The sequence below is a fragment of the Physeter macrocephalus genome, chromosome 7, assembly GCF_002837175.3.
Source record: "Physeter macrocephalus isolate SW-GA chromosome 7, ASM283717v5, whole genome shotgun sequence".
NCBI classification, from domain to species: Eukaryota; Metazoa; Chordata; class Mammalia; order Artiodactyla; family Physeteridae; genus Physeter; species Physeter macrocephalus.
Window position 1 is genome coordinate 131,564,258 of NC_041220.1, and position 22,249 is coordinate 131,586,506.

The 22,249-nt window shown below is 38.8% G+C and overlaps 1 long non-coding RNA gene across 1 annotated transcript in view; it reads left to right on the top strand.

Annotated features, from left to right (window-relative positions):
• The window catches only part of LOC114486620 (uncharacterized), a 95,293-nt gene that overhangs the window by 54,031 nt on the left and 19,013 nt on the right, over window positions 1–22,249 (top strand). Inside the window, exon 4 of the long non-coding RNA XR_003680700.2 lies at window positions 8,538–8,637. This is a non-coding gene — a long non-coding RNA (uncharacterized lncRNA). The remainder of the gene's footprint in view (window positions 1–8,537; window positions 8,638–22,249) is intronic.

Genomic DNA, 22,249 nt, shown 5'->3' on the forward strand with positions numbered 1-22,249 from the left:
AAGTTTCACACACACACACACACACACACACACACACACACACACACACACACACACAAAGTCTATATCATCAGTTATAGTTATATAAATCATCAGGCCAATTTTATTGAGACCAGACTTATTTTGCAAACAAACTACTCTTAATTTGGTTATATTTGGTAAAATTGAGGGTAATTTTAGAGAGAAAATGATTATGTTTCAGTGAATATATTAAATTCCGGTTTTGTTAATGGGGGGGTCTGTATTTATTAAGACTTACCTCCCAGGTAGTTCCTTGCTGTCATGTTATATAAATGTAAAGTTTAATTGAAGGACACTCTACGTTTGTTTCTGAAGTTTATCTCAGTAATCTATCTTTGAATGAAGATCAGATGCCCCAGGACCTGCAACCAGGAGATTATGCATGCTGGAACAGACATAATTTAAAGACTATCTCCAGCCTGGACAGAAGGACCCTTATCAGGTACTCTTAACTAGCTCAAGCACAGTGAAACTGAAGGGAATTGACTCCTGGATTAATTTCCACTCACAAAGGGCCCCTGCACTGGACTGGCCTATGGAGAGGGTGGCTGACCTCAAAATCACCTTACAACAATGCTCAAACAAAAGAGAAACTACGCTCATACCAGGATGAGAAGAAGACGACATCAGAAGTAGACAGCTTGCCCAAGATCCTGGACCTGACTCATATGATCATTTATAATGTTTTCTTGACTTCTTGGACCCTTGCATATGAATCAAATGTTTTTCTATCATGGGCGTGATCCTATGCTAGTTTTAAAAATCAATCCAGTTGTTGGGTTTGTGACCAATTACCTGTGTCTGGTACTTCTGGATTACCTTGGTGGATTTCTCTACTCCAAGGCTCTTATTGGTTGGCTCTTAGGAAATTTATTCTAGAAGAGATAAATTATAGTCCTATTTAGGCCACTATTAATATTACTAGGTGGGATCTCCTCACCTAGCCAATTAATGATCCTACTCTGACTCCGGCCATAAATTTTTCTTTATTACTCAGGCTCAGTCATAGCAACAAGCAAAATTTCAGCCAAGGAATAAGATGTCCCACAATTATGGGATGGATTTATATAGTTAACACCAGGCCATGGTAATTTAAGTTTAAAGGCTCCTCTATGTTGGGAACAATTAAATCATACTAAGGATAATCAGTCTAGTAACACTAGGAAACTGGGCTGGGTGCCTTATGGACAGTGCCAATACATAATTTACCTTAAAGATAAGGATTGGTACAGAACAGACTAAGTCAGACAACCTGGGATATACTGGGCCACACCTACTGGAAGCTCGCTTAATTCTTACTTATGACTTCACTAATACTGCTAGCTATGTTATTTGTATTTCACCTGTTTTACAAAATTGTTGTTTCTTACATTACCAAATGTGTGACTGAGCCTCTGATAAAATGATGATATATGGTTCCATGTAAGATCAATGATGCTAATAGTGTAACTCTAGATATGGGAAGAAGCAACAAGAGGGAATATTTTCCTGGACCGTAAGAGACTAGTAAGACAGGTGGTCCAGAGACTTTTTGGCTACTCCTAAGGCCTAGTCCAGTAATAGCACATTGAGTAGCCTATCAGAAAACTCTTTGCCAGGCCTGGGAATGAGCAATCCTAGCACCATGGAATGAAATGGTCATGAAATGCCCCCCAAACCATGGTCAAATTTATGGCCATGAAGGGGCCCTGTTGACTGGAAATTGGCACTTGCCATTGGCACTTGCTGTCTGCCTCTACAAAGATTAAATCATGAGCCACTGCAGCTGCTGACCTTCAACACCCCCTGAAAGGAGTTCAGAGTGGAGATCAGGAATGAGGCAGTCTGTGCTCCGGGAAAAACTGGTAGAACAGGCCTTCAGATAGTTAGATATTTTCAGGAGAAGATTTTTTGAGCCCAAATTCTTGCATCTTCTCATACCTAGAGAAACACTAACATCATTAATGGTGACATCTGCTTTGGCTATTAAGGAGAATATTACAATCAAAAGTCAAAATGGAGTAGCTATGGTTTAGACATCCAAGGAAATAACTAGATGACACTGTGGGTGTGATTTCAGACAAGTCCTTGTATTGCTAAGAACTTGAGTTTTCTGAGCTGTGTCAGACTTGGATGCCACCAGCCATTCTCAAAATAATGTCTGCTGGCAGCTGGTAACTGCAACCTTACTTTTTAAAGGTCTCCTCTTATAAGTATTACATTTTTAGACAACGGAATTCCTTTAGATCATACATCAACAAAAAGAAAGACATGTATGATTACCAGTAGCACCTGTTATCTATGTGTTAATAGCACATTAAAAGTTAAAACCTACCTCAATAAAACTAGATAACTGGCTACCTGGCTACAAGTCTCCCCAAAGCACCAGGTCCAGACTGTGTTTCAGGCTTATTCTCCTGAAAAGAAATGAGGTTTATTTTGCCTATTAAAATCCTGTTGTCACTCCTCCAACTACTTCTAATTGGGTCTGTTACACCAAAATGGCAGACCAAGGGATTGAGATTTTAATCATGCAAGACTCAGATCCAGGACTTGGAAGTCAGAAATAGTTCCAATTCAGTGTCTATTCTCCAAATTGAGGCAGGACTATGCCCTATTGTAGCAGGAAGTGGCCAGCACTGTTGTTGCCCAGTTCCCTGAACTGAAACTGAGCAGGACTCTGGGGGGCTCCAGAGTACAAATCCTTTCTGTGTCTCCTGTTTCATGTTTGTAAGATATAGGCTTCACTCAGCCTCCTTGACCTTCCCTGAGTTCCAAAGGGCAGATTCAAACAGTTGCTAATCAGGGAAGGGAGGGGATGCAAAAACAGGGGAGGAGCCATCAAGTGGTGGTACAGCCTTGGGGCAGGGTCCTGGTTCCACCTCAAGGAGTATGCATAACAATATCTTTGAGTTCTTCTGCAGGAACTAAGGCCTCCACCCAGGTGGAGGATGTTAACTTCAGGCTGAGCACAAGATTCCTGGAGCACTGTCCTGTTACCTCACTACCAATCGATCAGAAGAAAGTCACACACCCTGCAGCCCTCACCCCAAATTTTGCCTTCCTTTTCTGGGCCCGGTGATGACCATCCTGTTAGGCCTCCTGTTTGGCCCTTGTCTGTTTCACTTCCCTGAGTTCCAAAGGGCAGATTCAAACAGTTGCTAATCAGGGAAGGGAGGGGATGCAAAAACAGGGGAGGAGCCATCAAGTGGTGGTACAGCCTTGGGGCAGGGTCCTGGTTCCACCTCAAGGAGTATGCATAACAATATCTTTGAGTTCTTCTGCAGGAACTAAGGCCTCCACCCAGGTGGAGGATGTTAACTTCAGGCTGAGCACAAGATTCCTGGAGCACTGTCCTGTTACCTCACTACCAATCGATCAGAAGAAAGTCACACACCCTGCAGCCCTCACCCCAAATTTTGCCTTCCTTTTCTGGGCCCGGTGATGACCATCCTGTTAGGCCTCCTGTTTGGCCCTTGTCTGTTTCAGCTGCTTACAAGGTTCATCCCTGACAGGGTCCAGCAGTTTCAGCTAAATTGTTTTTACTACAGGGGTGAATGCCAGTTTCGGGCACAGAATACCTCGATTTAGAACAGGTAGAGAGAGACTTCTACTGTACTAGGCAGGACTACGCCCACTCTCAGCAGGAAGTAGTTACAGAAGAAGGAGACCTCCGCCCCAATTCCCAAGAAGTATCTTGAGTATGAAGTCTCTCAGGGGGGATTTGTTAGGGGAAACACTGACTGAAACTGCCTGCCCTGGCCAGGCAACATTGTAACCACTTGCATGAGTTATCTTAAACAGGAGGTCCTGGTAAGGAATGCAGAACTAACAAGCTACTACCAATTGGAAGAATTCAGGGAAGGTCAAAAGGAGAGAGGAGACTCCAGTCCATATGTCCTGCCAACCTCCCAGAATCCCTCTCACCGGAATCCATCTTGGCTGAGCAATGCGTGTGCCACCAGGAAGGACCCTGAGTCAGAATGATTGGCCAGAGAAAACCCAGAAACTAACCCCATTCCCATAAAACCCGAGACTGTGAGCCACGTGGCAGAGCAGTCCTCCTGGGTTCCCTTACCTTCCTGCTCTTCACCCAGGTGCCCCTTCCCAATTAAGTCTCTTGCTTTGTCAGTACGTGTGTCTCCTGAGACAATTGATTCCTGAATGTTAGACAAAAGCCCGCTCTCGCTCTCGGGCCCTGGAAGGGGTCCCCCTTCCTGAAACATACATGCATCTATACACTCCATATATTTTACTTTTCCTTCTGTTACACTGGGAGTAGTGTTTCGCTCCTAACATCCAACACCTCCTGTGGTATCTTGGATAACATCCTGCTTGTTTACTTAAGGACTTCAATACTGGAGTTATATTCTCTCTTTCATTTTTGTTTTTCCTTTCATCATTTAATTATTCCTAACACAATACAAAGATGTATTATTATGGATCATCTTTAAAAATAAACCTCCCTTGGCCCTGCATACCCCTCCTATGTTCCATTTCTTTCCCTTTCTTTACACAATCCTCAAACTATTTGTTTATACTGTCTCTACTTTCTCACTTCCCATTTTTCTTTTCATAAGCCCATTGCTTGGGCACTTTTTATACCCACCACTCTTCTGAAATTGGTCCTTTTAGTACCATCTAATCTACCAGCTATCAATCTAATGGTCAGTTTTCTATCATAATTTCATTCAACCTCTCACTAACATCTAACATAGTTGACCTCTCTTTCTTCCTCCTCCTCCTTCATCTTCTTTTCACATTTAATAATGTTTATTGTTTGCTTCACAAATGAAACATGGTAGTGAATAATTCTGAAGTGATGACTGTAAATAGGTAATGAAATCCTATTGACAACTCATTTTGACTCCTTCACAGATGCAGCTTTACCATTTTGAAATTTCTCAGAGATCTCTTGATAATTGAATATATGACATATTTTGAAGACTAACTGCTGATTCTTGCTTGAGTAGATAAATATCTCCTTCCTTCTTGAAACTCTTTCTTCTCTAAGCTACCACATTTTTCTCTTTCTTCCTACCCCAAGGGTTGACCTTTTAGGACTTTTGCTGGTACTTGTTCTTTACTCAACCTCTATGTTGGAATACCCCAGAATTGGGAGCAGAGACTCTGCAATCAAATTGCTTGGGTTCAAATTCTGATTCTGTCACTTCCTATCTGTATGCAGGAATTTACTGCATCATTTCCCTCTTTGAAAAATGAGGGAAAATCATAGCACCTACTATTGTAAAGATTGAATGAGTTAGTATATGTAGAATATCTTGAAAATTGTCTGTTATATTAGTGCTATATATTACTGTGCTGTATTAATGGCAGCTGTTATTATTCCCATCACTCTTTTATTTGGTGCTGAGGTGACAGGGGACTTGCCTTTTGGGTCATGGAGCTGGAAATTGCCAATTAATAGCTGTTGGTGGCTCTTTTCTCTGCCATGTGGAGAAAGTCAACATGAGAAGAATGAGGCCAACACATAAAAGTAGCCAAGAAGAAGTGAGTGGTATAATAGTCAGCATTCTTGGTTGTGGACATCAGAATCAATTCCAGATAGTCCAGCTAAATTAAACAAAAATGAATTTATTAAAAAATATTAGGTAGCTTGAGGAATTTCCAGGATTACTGGAAATTACTGGATATTTCATTGCCATGTTCTTTGCAACCAGGAACAGTATAGCTGAGAACAATGCCTAACTTCATTGAAAAATTATTCTAGCAGAAGCAACATTCCTACTACCTACTGCTACTTAACATGCCCCCAACCCTGAAACTGATGCCAAAATCTGTGCCATTGATGCTCAGGAGAATAAGACAACTTGACCACTGATATTGGCAGAAAATCAATCATTTTCCCAGTGCAAGGCCAGCACTGCAAGTCTTGTATGGTTGTATCTGGCAAATCCTAGATCATATGATTTTGCTCTAGCTGCAAAGGAGTCTGGTAAATGTAATTTTTTATATTCTACTTTTGGAAGGCAGGATTCACAATGTGGAAAACTATAAAAATATAAGAATAGTTTTGGGCAGCAAGAAGTGATATATTTCCAACATAGGTTTGTGTCATGGAGAGGGGGACCTGTTGACTTCATGTGAATCCCTGGATCCAGCTGCACCTAAGCCTACTCCTTGGACCTTCCTGTTTTATGAGAAGATGCGTTTTCTTCCTTTAGTTAAGATAGTTAGAGCTTTTTGGTCAATTCTATTTAGTGTTCTTATAAGTATGACTTCTTCTTTCTCTGATTCAAGCTCCATTATTACAATATCTTCTCAATTGGTGTTTTACTCTAGGCCTGCCCTCCCTCCCTTCTGTTCATTTTCTTCTCTGGAGTTGGATAATCTTTTATCAGTGTAAGTCTATTTGTATCACTCTTCTGGTTAGAACTCGTACTGGCTTTCCATTACTTTAGGATAACAACCATAGTCCTAGCACAGTGTACAGCTCTCTATAATCTGGGCCCTGCCTACTTTAGTTTACCTTTTTGCTGCTTTCTCTGGTCAAGTCTTGGTAGACTTCATTTCACTCTCTAAACATATCACCTTTCCTTTTCACTTTTATCTGTGCCTTCAGACAGACTGTTTCTTGTCCTCCTTACTGAGGACTTAAGCCCGGGATACTGCCTCTCAGATAGCCCTGAGGGACTGTTCCAAAGAGGTAAGAAAGGAACCAGGATATATAGGAGTTTTTGCAGAACAAACAAACAAAAAACCAGGCAGTTGAACATCAAAAGATTACTGCTAATTAAAGAAAAACCAGATATCTCTAGTTAATGAATTTAGTGCTTTTCTATGTATGGGAAGATGCAAGAGTCTGGGCTTATTGAAACTATTCCTTTGATATGCACCTTAACTGTCTCAGGCCAGTATCCTGTTTATCTCAGTCCTGAGTTCCCCTCAGGGTGCACCCTTGGGGGTGGCTGCAGTGGCGGAAGCCTTGATGGCTGCAACACCCTTTGTTTACTGCAATGGTAGGCAACATTCTTTGTCCACAAGTCCTTGACCTGCTTCTCACTGGGGTTCTTGAGAGGATCAAATGATATGCTCTGTAGGGGGTCTTCTAGTGCAAAGGATCATTCAGCTACCTTTTGCATGTGTCACAGTGCTGGGCTCTTCCCTGAGGTGATGTCTTTGCTGCCCAAGGCAGAAGTGACTTAAACTCACCTCCCTCATCATGCCTCTCCTCCATTGTCAGATCTATCCCACCTGATGTATCTCAGCTGCTGCCATTCTTTCTCCTTTCCTGGAGGCACTGGGGCTACATTGTGCTTTAAAAGGATGGACCATAAAGCCTTTGTTAAGTTGCCCATATATCCTTTATATCTGTACTTATATCAGACTGTAAGCCCCTAGAGGAGCAGAGCCAAGTTGTTAACTCACATTCACGGTTCTAAATTCAGTGTAGTGAGCAGATCGGGTTTATCCTCATGATGATGATGAAGAGAAGCTGGAAGATTTTTCTTCCATTATATCGAATGCAATACTGAATTTTATAGGCTCCCTCTTAGAATTGTCTGGACGGTCTCCTTTTTTTCACTTGAATACCTTATTCCCCTGAAGTGAAATGCAGGATAAAGAGGTAAAGGGTCTGAAAACAAATGTACTGTAATACATTCACTTTGGCTACAAAAATAAAGCAACCCAAACCTAGTTTTTCTTGCAGTCTTTAAATCCAGATGGTAGTAAAATTTGACATTTCAATTCTGTTTGTGAAATTCATTTTGTTTTTAAATTGGGAAGAACCATAGAGCTAAAAATTATCTGAAGTACTAGGAAGGCCTGGTGAGACCTCTTTAAGAGTGTTATTAATAAGGACTTGGTATTTTAAAGTGAATTTAGAGGCACTCTAGATAGAGACTGCAAATAACTGTAATGGATATGAATAAGGACCCTGATATTGAGAAGTAATGTGCTACCCCATACCTAATATGAAAAAAGTAGAGGACTGGATTGGGCAATGAAAGGAAAAGAGAAATCTGGACAAAAATAGAGACTGTTTTGGTAGCCAAATGTAGTTAATATTTTTAGAGTTCTAATGGTCTCATTCCAAAAGGTAAGTTATCATTCTCAACAAGTCTGTCCTTATAAAGTTTTGAAATTTAGATCATGTAAAGTCTTTTTATAAATAAATATCTATACTATAAGAATACAGTTTAATCAATTAAACTCAAGATTTAGGGACCCAGAGTCCAGAGCATTCAAAACCAGGAAAAAGAAAAAACGCTCCCTTACAGAATACTCTGTTGGCAAGGCTTATTTCTGACTGGGTCTGATCTAAATGTATTCCTGGAAGAAATCATAGAAACCAGTTAGCATCTGTATGTAATAAGCAGTGTATCAGTTAAGTTTCTTTTGGTTGAAAGTGAAGAAAGCTTAACCTAAAAGATTTTAATCAAAAAGGGAATTTCTTGGTTTTTATAATTGGCAAGTACAGTGGGGTGACTGGATTAACTGTCGCTTGACACGGATGCTCCAGAAATATCTCCAGGGCTGCGTCTTACCTCAACTTCTCTCTCTTCCGCATATAGGCCTCATTCTTAGACAGAATCATCTACTGGAGAGGAGAAGACCTATCATTCTCAACAGATGATCAAAGGCCCTGGGTCTGGTTCTCAATGCCTGAAGTAGGTAGGTCATGTGCTCATTCTTGAATCGCTCACTTTGCATGAGAGAATTAAATCTGCTGATTAACTTAGTTCAGTCATGCCTTTAGATTTAAGAGTGGGGACAAGTCATTCAAACTACATGGCCTGAAGTTGGTGGGAAGGCAGTTCTTTTAAGGAGATTCATGATGAATATAGGGGCCAACACAATAGATATCAGCTATAAGTAATATTTAATTAAAGTACTTGAAGTTTTAATGGACGATTTCCCAATATTTACTGTTTACTGTGTGCTGGGACATGCAAAGATAAATAAGAAAGGTCTTCTGCTTCAGATTTCTTATGGGGAAACCTGGTAAAGCATCTAATTCTTAAAGCTGAGGCTGCTATGAGAACTTTATGTTTCCTGGATCTCATATATTTAGTTACAAGAGTCTGGGTACCTAGCTGCTTTTATTATTGTAGAAAGATATATTAATGAGCTACTTTCTCCTCACTTTTCTCCAGGGAAACACACATTCTCTGGAGATGGAGAGAATAAATTTTTTCATATTCTCTCTCCTCCCTTTTACTAACCACATTCTATGTATAGGCTAAATGGAGAAAGAGTTATTTCTGGCATTGGGCTGAAGGAAATTCCTCTGTGTGTGTGTTGCTGCTGTATACATAAACTGTATATTTTTGTGTGCAATGACAGTTATAGTTTCCTCCACTGGCTCTGGTTCAAGTTCTTTTCTCTCTGATGATTTCTTCTCTGTTTTCTTCCATGTCTCTTCTCCTCCTCCATAAATGTATAATGCATATGCGTGTGTGTTCATGTGTGTATACACAGTTGATATTGAAAATATTTAACAAATGATATGGCATATTCATCTACTAGTTAGAGTGGATGCCACCTATAAACAACCAGTACACTTGTAGTGGGACATAAAGGCTGTAAAGAGTCAGAAACCATGTCTTAGATGAAGAAGCAGAGCTTCAGAGGTACAAAGAATAGGGTGAGGGAGCCAATCAAGATTGAGAGAAGAGCAGAACTAGGTTGTTAGTGAGACTGAGAGGGAAGTGAAGAGAGTACTCAGTATCAGAGCTATCTCTAAGCTCGGGGGCTTTCCTTCCCCCTGAGGGCTGTCTATACCATGATTTCTCTGAGTTTCCTGTTTCCCTTATTGCTCCATTGATTCTTCCACTAAACCACCCTCCTCCCTTTAAAATCTACCTTGAAGGACTCTGTTAGTATTATAGAAACTAAGGCTAGCTAACTAAAATGAATGGGATCATACTGTATATAGTATTTTGTAAGTTGCTATAACAACTTTGTTTTTCTCTTATCAATAACAGACATCTTTCATGTCAATAGATAATAGAACAATGCCATTGCTTTTGTGGCATGTGGTATTTGTGTTAGACACCTCCAGCTCTCATATCTCACATCCTCTCAGCCCCAGTTTTACTTCAGCCATCGCACAGGTGTTACCTTACACATACCTCCTTTACCTGCACCATGTGTTTCTGTTTCTGCCCTGAGCTTCTCATACCCCATGTGGGAAATCTGCAGGGACCTATTTAGTACTTGAGCATGGGCAGACTTGGAAGTGTAAGGATGTTAATCCTCATGGGAAAAGCTTCACCAATGGGGGATGAGAGCTGGTGGATAAATGTTCCCTGATTCTATCTCGTAGAAAGGCACAATCTATGTGATACCTTAGAGGCCTCCAGTCAGATCAAGCTCCAATTTCCTATATTTTCTAGTTTGATAATACACCTTTATTCGGTTTTCCTTCTTCCTTGTTCAGTTCCTCTTGGTCCCTCACAACCTTTCTTTGGGTTCACTTCTCAAAATAAACTACCTGAATGCAAATCCTTTTGGCCTCTGCTTCTGGCCAGAATCCAGTCTGAGACAGTTTTGCTTTGCCTAGATTCATCCTTATTTATTAATTATTTCCTTAATAATGGACACTTAAATTATTTCCTTTTCTTCATTGTTATAAACAGTGTTGTGAGGAACATTCTTATCAATCCATCTTTGCATACTTGATGCTTATTTTCTTAGAAAAAAATACTATAAGTGAAATTGCTGAGTCTATTACTGATCAACAGGCACATATATTTTAAAGCCTTTTGATACACACTGGAGCAAAAACATTTGTATTTAACAGTTTCATATGTGTGTCAAAAAAAATTAGCCACTAACCTGAGGATATAATCTATCTGCAAAAATTCACCTGAATGACTGATTAGATGTTGAAGGCTGGCTGCCTTCCATAACTATAAGCTAGCAGCTCGATTGTGACTAAGGTGGAGAGCCTTGCTTCACTTGGTCCAAATAAAATTTACTGCCAAGTTCTTTGGGCCTAACTTTGTCCATCACATTTTGGGTCTTTTTAACACTCTGAAGTAAGAAGTGACAAGAGATTTAAAAGATTAAAATTTAATCAAGAGGCTCACTTTTAGTTATTATAAGATGATTATGCTACTGATATTGCCGCTCAAGAAAGTTTTCAAAGACACAAAGACCGTTAATCTCTAATGCTTAAGCTTTTAAGTTTACTACAAGAAAATTTTTCTTGGGAGAAAAAAAAGGGACACAAACAATTTAGATAGCTCTGTGTCAGTATCACTGAAAAAAGTCACAAGTAGCCCTAGGTCTCTCTTGAAGATGCTCTCAGAGTTGACCCAAGGTAAACCTCCTAAATTCTGTGTCCTTGGTGAAGGTGTCTCTCACCTTCTGCTTTACAGCAGTGAAAATAAAGTAGAAGTTATCAAGTAAGCAAAGAAAATTGTGTAAGTTTTGATAGCATATCATATTAAATGTATTCTTATGATTGTATTACCTTGATTGCTTACATATACTTTAGAAATCATTATATTTTACAGTGCACATGGAGGTGACTTATAGTTGACAATAGACAGTGATTGTGGGTTCCATGAAGGGGTGCTCAGTAGGTTCTTGGTTAGAAGTATAGCTATTTCTATAAAAAAGAAAATCCTACTGATATTGTTTTGATTTACAGCACTTCTTCCACTATCTTGACCTGCAATAAAAATTTTGGGTATTAACTTGTTAGTCAAGAGTGAAAATATTCGTAATGACATTTTTCTATGGGAACATTAGAATCTATTTACTTTATGTTGATTTAAAATAACTTTTCCATTAGCTTAACCCACATAAATGAAAGAATTGCTTGTCTCACAAATCTTTTCTCTTTTTGTATAAATTTATAGGACATGTGGTAAAATATATTAGTACAGTTTAAAATTGCTTCTGAAAAGTACTCCTGTTGATTAAATTTGGACAGAAGAGGTGGAGCCAGAACTTAGAGGCTGACGGTTGGGAGTTTGAGGTAGGCTGTGTGGAGCCATTTGAAGCTTTTGAGAATTGAACTAATCAGAATAAATAAAGATTTATTTATTTATTTATTTATTTAGTATAGTTTATTTAAAAACTATAATCTAGTCAGGATGTACATTTTAGATTGAAAGAAAATTGGGAGATCAGTTCAAAAACTGGTTTAGATGTTGAAAACCTGGGCTCAGTGTGCTGACTGTAGAAACAAACATAAAGGGGATAAAGGAATAAAAGAGACATCTGAAAGGATGCAGCATACTGAATAACAGGGGGGCTGGGAAATAAATGATCAGAAGGACCATGACTTTGTGTTTGAGTGACTAAGGGCAAGGACTTCGGCTTTTCCACCACTATATATTCAGTGTCTAAATCAGTGCTTGGCATAGAGTAGATAAATATTTGCTAAGAGAGTGAAGGGCATTTATATCATCACAAATGAGATGAAATTACCCATATGACCTTCTCAAATTAATTCCTCAGTTGATATTTGTAAATCACCCACCTGGGACTCAGGGCAAATATTTACCAACCATATAATGTGGGCTTTTTCTCCCACCAGCAGACCTGATTTGTCAGGTTTGTTTTGTAGCATGTACATCACGTTAGCTTTCCATCTTCCTCTAGGAGTGAATTTTAGTCTCTCCAAGGGATGATGCTTGTATGGCTCTTCCTTCATCTTTGGAGCAACAGAATGATTTGCTGGTAGACCTGGCTGCTTATTTACTTCCTCTATAAAGTCATGAAGAGAAACATGTTGCATTAGTGTTTGCTTGCTTTGCATGGTGTATGGGAACTGGAAGAAAAGGATTGACTTGCATGGAGGAAGCCTAAGAGGCCAGAGTTTATGACCACAAAATCCCTCATTAAACAAGGATTATGGTATGGAAGGATGGTCTAGAAAGGTAAAGTCCCTGTCTTCAAGAAACTCAGGTAGAGGAGACCAAAATAGGATGGAAGAAAGAATCTAAACTGTAAGTAAAGAAGTCTCAAGTGACAAGGGTCTCAAAGACCCTTTCTTGGGTCTTATTTTCTTCATATGTTAAAAAAGAGAGTTTTGGGTTAGGTACTGTAAGATTTTTTTCTGCCCTAAAGTCTACTATTCTTTTTCTGACCTTCGGTGCATTGATGAAAACGTCATTTATTTTTCACCAAGGCTTCTGTTCAGCTTCCTTCTGAATACTTACCCGGTGTTCCATGTTCCTTTTAGCACTTGCTTTAAGCACTTACCAACATTCTGACTGTGTCTCTTAGATTTTTATCATGGCAGCAACTCCTCCTCATTTTGTTAAGGCTTAATTACTTAGCCTATTTAAGTCAGACAACACAGCTGTTGTGTTTGGAGCAGCTAGTTTGATAAGGTTGTAAAAGGTACCCAGAAATTTATTAGGAGCTGCCTCAGACACAAATCAGCTTGTCTGCCCTTAGCTAGTGTTTATAACCCACATATTTACATTCCCACTGCATTTCACCCTGAGCTACAATATTCCACTTAGGACTTGGTGGCTGTGATTGGCCCTTTCAACTCTAGTCCATCTCTTGGAAGCAACTTTTTACCTAATGCCACATGGACCCTGTCCTATCATACGCATTAAAGAGTAAACAGGTGTCTTGTTAGGTGGCATCTCCTACTTGCTATAAGAGAAGGTCTGAGCTCTTTCTCATACTCTTGATTAAACAGATTTATTACCAGATCATTGTCTATTCTGTTTTTAAAAGGCTACTACATCGTTTTTCCTCTCTGAGAAAACTCCTAAATAATTATGCATAGTATTGCTGACCTCAGATTTCTATGTATTTATTAAATTTGCAAGGTAGAGCTTAACAAGGATGGCATAGATTTACACTGACAGTGTTGTACAGTCATCCCTCAGTGTCTGTGGGGAATTGATTCCAGGACACCCACAGATACCAAAATCTGTGGATATTCAAGTCACTTATGTAAAATGGTGTAGTATTTGCATATAACTTAAACATATCCTCCTGTATATTTTAAATAATCTCTGGATTACTTATAACACCTAATACAATTTAAATGCTGTGTAAATAGTTGCTGGTACATGGAAACTCAAGTTTTGCTTCTTAGAACTTTCTGGAATTTTTTTGGACTATTTTTGATATGTAGTTGGTTGAGTCCACAGATACTGAACCAGTGGATATGGAGGGCCAACTGTACTGGTTATGTATTATATAGGTAAAGATTGAACAGAGATGCAGGGTTTAAGTAGAACTTTTAACATTTGCCTATAAATGCAATGGTGTTGACTCTCTTAAAACAGGCATTTTTTAAAGAAATGAGAATAGCATATAAATGCTTAAAGGTACCAAGTACCCAAAGGGATGCATTACTCCTTTTTCTTTGGTTGTTGTTTTGGATCCTTAGATCACTGTCTGGAATTAGCAGCTATCTCATCTGAGCATTTATAGAGTTCCAGTGGGGACTCTTGCTAATGAACCCTTCATTCACATAAGAGACTAAGACTTTCAATTTCAGAGCTTGTTTCTTAGGGGAACTCATATACCCCTTGATAAATTTCACATAGGGAAGTGGAAACTTGGACAGTGCTTATATTCCCACACATGGCATGAGCTTTTTAAATATCTAGACAAAAATAAGTCTTATTAAGACTGAATTAATTAAAGAGTGCCTGCTTGGGTAACTCTATAGTCTAATAGAGCCCACACAGTCCAGTTGTCTGTGATTGGGGTAGATTTCATTACTGTCTAGTCTCATTCAAGTTCACAAGCTGCTGAGGGCTCCCCTTTCATAAACCACTGCTCCTCTGGGTGTCATGCACTTATGAGTTTCCTAGGATGCCCCTTAAGGCAGTTCATATGGAATTCAGCATGGGCATGAATGGGTGTCCACCTGTTAGATGCTTCAAGGATGATGTGTAGGCCTTTTTCAATAATGTACTTTTACTCTAAAGCTCCTCAGTGTGGCTGATATACGGTTTTCATTAGAATGATATTGGTTGGTTGATGAGTATTGGCTCAGCTTCCATGTGGTTCCCTGGTATTAGTTACCATGTGATTCTTCCAGGTCCATTCCAGTTGTTTACAAAAAAAGTCACCCCCACCACTATTTCCTCTGAATCCCAGCCCCAGGGATCCTGGAAGAGACAGAGATTAACTTGGGAGAGGTCAAGAGGATCATTTGCCTTTCTCTAGTCTCTTTCCAATTTATTATTATGACAGGAACTCCATACCCTGCTCCCTTCATTATTGCTATAACTGTCCTAATTCTCTGTAAGGCAATGTGAGTGCCTGAGGTTGGTGAAGATAGGGTCCAAGGAAGTGCAGAAAAATAAAGCCATAAAGGTTAATATTTTAAGATACTACTTCACTACATATCTCAATATAGCATGCCTAGAAGAATTCCTTACCTTGAGGTTTTATGAAGATGCTGAAAGTAATTAATTGTTGGTGCAACTTAATCTAGATTGCTGAAAGACAATTGTATAGGCTCTCTAGGTGTTCTGACATCCCTGAGAAGCTGGTGAGAACACAAGTTGTGTGACTTAGGGAAGAGTTTAGGTCAGGATCCTGTTCTTGCTCCATGAGGCCTGGAGAATTCTCTTCTAGACTCTGAGTCTTTTATTACTGATTCCAGTCTGTGCCTTCACTCAAAGTCCAGTCTTTAGCACTGAGCCTTTATCAACTGGTTTCTATGGGATGTTTTGCCTCTCTCTGTAGCATCCTCTTAGAACTGGTAATGTATGTGCAACACCACAATTCTCTTTCTAGTGGACTTAGTATTGGTGTCTGTGTCTTCCTTAGCAGATGAATTCTTTCTGAGGGATCAGATCTTTTTGTCCTATTGTGTTGATGAGAGAAAAGCTTTAGAGCCTGTTTTTGGTAGCAGTCTCTCCTTTCTTGTAGTCCCCTGTGTGGGTGGTGCCATAAGACATTTTGAGTAACAACTTAAAAAATCTCCTGGACAACGATGGCTTGGCACATTAGCGTTTTATCACTTCATTCCCAGTCTCTCATTACATTTACTTTGCAAAGTTTGGCCTCAGTTGGGGCTGAGAAGTTAGTTTTCTTGGCTGCTTCTTGATATTTTCACTTTAGATATTATTTCCTAGTATAAAAGATGAGCTTAGCTTTCACTCTTCTCCCTACACCTGTGATATATTTGCATATTTCCCATTCCCCCATCCTCCTAATATAGATATATAGTTGTTTTAGTAAGATCAATATCCAAAAGTTATGTGATAATGATTATGTAAGACTTATTCCCATTTATCTGAGTCATGATAACATTTACTTCTCTATACAACTTTTTGGATTTTTTGGAATTAATAATTTCCATGTTTACAAATTCATTGAATTTTTTCTGTGTTTATATTAGGGGTCAGCAAACTATAGCTCATGGACCAAATCCAACCTACTACCTGTTTTTATAAAAATTTTACTGAAATACAATCATGCCTGTATGTTTACATGTTGTTTATGTCTGCTTTTACCCTACAACAGCAGAATTAAGTAGTGTAACAGAGACTGTATGACCTAGAAAGCCTAAAATATTTACTATCTGGCCCTTTATAGGAAAAGTTTGCCTGCATTCAGTTTATATAATTTAGCCTCAAACTCTGCAAATTTTCAGAGTATCTCCTCTAAATATATGCAGAAACATCAGGTATTCTATTAACTTCACTTCTTGGGGCAGTCTATTGTGGAGCTTTCTGATTTGGTTTCTGATCTTTCAACCTGGACTGGTTGCCCCTGGCCTGGTATGCAGATGTTTAGTCTGGTGTTACCCATTATCACCCATCTGCGGATACCCTTTGCTCTCTTCTGTGTCAGATCCTTTGTTAAGAAAGACTCTTAAAAAATGTAAAATGTGACATAAAAAACAAAATGTGTGTGTGGGAGTAAGTAAAACTCTAGAGCTTTAGAATTTTAAATTGTTATCAACTTAAACTAGACTGTTATAAATATAAGTTGTTATATGTAAGTCTCATGATAACCACCAAGCAAAACCTACAGTAGATGCACAAAAGATAATGAGAAAGAAATCTAAGCATGTCACTAAAGAAAGTCATCAAACCACAAAGGAAGAGAGGAAGAGAAGAAGAAAAGAACAGAGGAACTACAAACAGCCAGAAAACAATGAACAAAATGGCAATAAGTACATACCTTGCAACAATTACTTTAAATGTAAATGGACTGAATTCTCCAATCAAAAGACACAGAATGGCTGAATGGATAAAAAACAAGACCCATCTATTATATATGCTGCCTACAAGAGAGTCACTTCAGATGTAAGAACATACACAGACTGAAAGTGAAGAAATGGAAAAAAGTGTTCCATGCGAAAGGAAACCAAAAGAAATCTGGTGTAGCTATACTTATATCAGAAAAAATAGACTTTAACACAAAGACCGTAATAAGAGTCAAAGAAGGGCATTACATATTGATAAAGAGGTCAGTGCACCAAGAAGATGCAACATTTGTAAATATTTATGCACCCAACATAGAAGCACCTAAATATATAAAGCAAATGTTAACAGACCTGAAGGGAGAAATAACAATACAATAATAGTGGGGAGCTGTAAAACCCCACTTATATCAATGGATAGATCATTCTGACAGAAAATCAATAAGGAACCATCAGCTTTAAATGACACATTAGACCAGATAGACTTAACAGATATATACAGGACATTCCACCCAAAAGCAACAGAATATACATTCTTCTCAAGTGCACAGGGAATATTCTGTAGGCTAAAGCATATTGGGTTGGCCAAAAAGTACATTTGGGTTTGTCCGTAACATTGGGAAAACCCAAACAAACTTTCTGACCAACCCAATATATTAGGCCACAAAACAATTCTTTTTTTAAAAAATTAATTAATTAATTAATTAATTTTTTTGCTGCGTTGGGGCTTTGTTGCTCTGTGCGGGCTTTTCTCTAGTTTTCTCTTTTTCTCTAGGTAGGGGCTACTCTTCCTTGTGGTGTGCGGGCTTCTCATTGCAGTGGCTTCTCTTGTTGCAGAGCACAGGTTCTAGGAGCATGGGCTTCAGTAGTTGCAGCATTCTTCTCTTGTTACGGAACACGCGCTCTAGGTGCATGGGCTTCAGTAGTTGCAGCACGCAGGCTCAATAGTTTTGGCTCGTGGCTCTAGAGCGCAGGCTCAGTAGTTATGGTGTACTGGCTTAGTCACTCCATGGCATGTTGGATCTTCCTGGACCAGGACTCGAACCCATGTCCCCTGCATTGGCAGGCGGATTCATAACCACTGCATCACCAGGGAAGCCCCCACAAAACAATTCTTAACAAACTGAAGATTTCAAGCATATCAAGTCTTTTCCAACAACAATGGTATGAAATTAGAGATCAATTATAAGAATAAATCTGGAAAATTCACAAATATGTGGCTATTAAACAACATGCTCCTGAACAACCAGTGAATCAACAAAGAAATCAAAAGCAAAATAAAATATATTTTGATACAGAGCAGAAGCAAGAACTACAATCATGCAGCCTGTGGAAGGAAAACCACGTTCACAGAAAGATAGACAAGATGAAAAGGCAGACGGCTAGGTACCCGATGAAGGAACAAGATAAAACCCTAGAAAAACAACTAAATGAAGTGGAGATAGGCAACCTTCCAGAAAAAGAATTCAGAATAATGATAGTGAAGATGATCCAGGACCTCGGAAAAAGAAAGGAGGCAAAGACCGAGAAGATGCAAGAAATGTTTAACAAAGACCTAGAAGAATTAAAGAACAAACAAACAGAGATGAACAATACAATAACTGAAATGAAAACTACACTAGAAGGAATCAATAGCAGAATAACTGAGGTAGAAGAACGGATCAGTGACCTGGAAGACAGAATGGTGGAATTCACTGCTGCGGGACAGAATAAAGAAAAAAGAATGAAAAGAAATGAAGAGAGCCTAAGAGACCTCTGGGACAACATTAAACGCAACAACATTCGCACTATCAGGGTCCCAGAAGGAGAAGAGAGAGAGAAAGGACCTGAGAAAATATTTGAAGAGATTAGAGTAGAAAACTTCCGTAACGTGGGAATGGAAGTACCCACCCAAGTCCAGTAAACATAGAGAGTCCCATACAGTATAAACCCAAGGAGAAACACGCCAAGACACATAGTAATCAAATTGGCAAAAAAATGGAGGGAAAGATCGAGATGATGCAAGAAACGTTTAACAAAGACCTAGAAGAATTAAAGAACAAACAAACAGAGATGAACAATACAATAACTGAAATGAAAACTACACTAGAAGGAATCAATAGCAGAATAACTGAGGTAGAAGAACGGATCAGTGACCTGGAAGACAGAATGGTGGAATTCACTGCTGCGGGACAGAATAAAGAAAAAAGAATGAAAAGAAATGAAGAGAGCCTAAGAGACCTCTGGGACAACATTAAACGCAACAACATTCGCACTATCAGGGTCCCAGAAGGAGAAGAGAGAGAGAAAGGACCTGAGAAAATATTTGAAGAGATTAGAGTAGAAAACTTCCGTAACGTGGGAATGGAAGTACCCACCCAAGTCCAGTAAACATAGAGAGTCCCATACAGTATAAACCCAAGGAGAAACACGCCAAGACACATAGTAATCAAATTGGCAAAAATTAATGACAAAGAAAAATTATTGAAAGCAGCAAGGGAAAAATGACAAATAACATACAAGGGAACTCCCATAAGGTTAACAGCTGATTTCTCAGCAGAAACTCCACAAGCCAGAAGGGAGTGGCATGATATACTTAAAGTGATCAAAGGGAAGAACTTACAACCAAGGTTACTCTACCTGGCAAGGATCTCATTCAGATTTGATGAAGAAATCAAAAGCTTTACAGACAAGTAAAAGCTAAGAGAATTCAGCACCACCAAACCAGCTCTACAACAAATGCTAAAGGAGCTTCTTTAAGTGGGAAAGACAAGAGAAGAAAATGACCTACAAAAACAAACCCAAACAATTAAGAAAATGGTAATAGTAACATACATATGGATATTTACCTTAAACGTGAATGGATTAAATGTTCCATCCAAAAGACACAGGCTGCTGAATGGATACAAAAACAAGACCCATCGATATGCTGTCTACAAGAGACCCACTTCAGACCTAGGGACACATACAGACTGAAAGTGAGGGGATGGAAAAAGATATTCCATGCAAATGGAAATCAAAAGAAAGCTGGAGTAGCAATACTCATATCAGATAAAATAGACTTTAAAATAAAGAATGTTACAAGAGACAAGGAAGGACACTACATAATGATCAAGGGATCAATCCAAGAAGAAGATATAACAATTATAAATATATATGCACCAAACATAAGAGCACCTCAATACATAAGGCAACTGCTAACAGCTCTAGAAGAGGAAATTGACAGTAACACAATAATAGTAGGGGACTTTAACACCACACTTACACCAATGGAAAGATCATCCAAACAGAAAATAAATAAGGAAACAGAAGCTTTATGTGACACAATAGACCAGATAGATTTAATTGATATTTATAGGACATTCCATCCAATAACAGCAGATTACACTTTCTTCTCAAGTGCACACAGAACATTCTCCAGGATAGATCACATCTTGGGTCACAAATCAAGCCTTGGTAAATTTAAGAAAATTGAAATCATATCAAGCATCTTTTCCGACCACAATGCTATGAGGTTAGAAATAAATTACAGGGGAAAAAGCCAGTAAAAAACAGAAACACATGGAGGCTAAACAATATGTTACTAAATAACCAAGAGATCACTGAAAAAATCAAAGAGGAGATCAAAAAATATCTAGAGACAAATGACAATGAAAACATGATGATCCAAAACCCATGGGATACAGCAAAAGCAGTTCTAAGAGGGAAGTTTATAACAATACAATCCTACCTCAAGAAACAAGAAAAATCTCAAATAAACAATCTAACCTTACACCTAAATCAGAGCAGAAATAAATGAAATAGAAACAAAGAAAACAATAGCAAAGATCAATAAGACTAAGATCTGGTTCTTTGAGAAGATAAACAAAATTGATTAACCTTTAGCCAGACTCATTAAGAAAAAGAGGGAGGGGACTCAAATCAATAAAGTTAGAAATGAAAAAGGTGAAGTTACAACAACATCGCAGAAATACAAAGCATCCTAAGAGACTATTACTAGTAACACTATGCCAATAAAATGGACAACCTGCAAGAAATGGACAAATTCTTAGAAAGGTATTACCTTCCAAGACTGAACCAGGAAGAAATAGAAAATATAAACAGACCAATCACAAGTAATGAAATTGAAACTGTGATTAAAAATCTTCCAACAAACAAAAGTCCAGAATCAGATGGCTTCACGGGTGAATTCTATCAAACATTTAGAGAAGAGCTAACACCCATCCTTCTCAAACTCTTCCAAAAAATTGTGGAGGAAGGAGTACTCCCAAACTCATTCTATGAGGCCACCATCACGCTGATACCAAAACAGACAAAGATACAACAAAAAAAGAAAATTACAGACCAATATCACTGATGAATATAGATGCAAAAATACTCAACAAAATACTAGCAAACAGAATGCAACAACACATTAAAAGGATCATACACCATGATCAAGTGGGATTTATCCCAGGGATGCAAGGATTCTTCAATATACGCAAATTGGGCTTCCCTGGTGGCGCAGTGGTTGAGAGTCGGCGTGACGATGCAGGGGACACGGGTTTGTGCCCTGGTCCGGGAGGATCCCACATGCCGTGGAGTGGCTGGGCCCATGAGCCATGGCCACTGAGCCTGCGCGTCTGGAGCCTGTGCTCCGCAATGGGAGAGGCCACAACAGTGAGAGGCCCGCGTACTGCAAAAACAACAACAACAACAACAACAAAAGATGCAAATCTATCAATGTAATACACCATATTAACAAATTGAAGAATAAAAACGATATGATCATCTCAATAGATGCAGAAAAAGCTTTAGACAAAATTCAGCACCCATTTATGATAAAAACTCTCCAGAAAGTGGGCATAGAGGGAACCTACTTCAACATAATAAAGGTCATATGTGACAAACCCACAGCAAACATCATTCTCAATGGTGAAAAACTGAAAGCATTTCCTCTAAGATCAGGAACAAGACAAGATTGTCCACTCTCACCACTATATTCAACATAGTTTTGGAAGTCCTAGCCACGGCAATCAGAGAAGAAAAAGAAATAAAAGGAATACAAATTGAAAAAGAAGAAATAAAGTTGTCACTGTTTGCAGATGACATGATACTATACATAGATAATCCTAAAGATGCCACCAGAAAACTACTAGAGCTAATCAATGA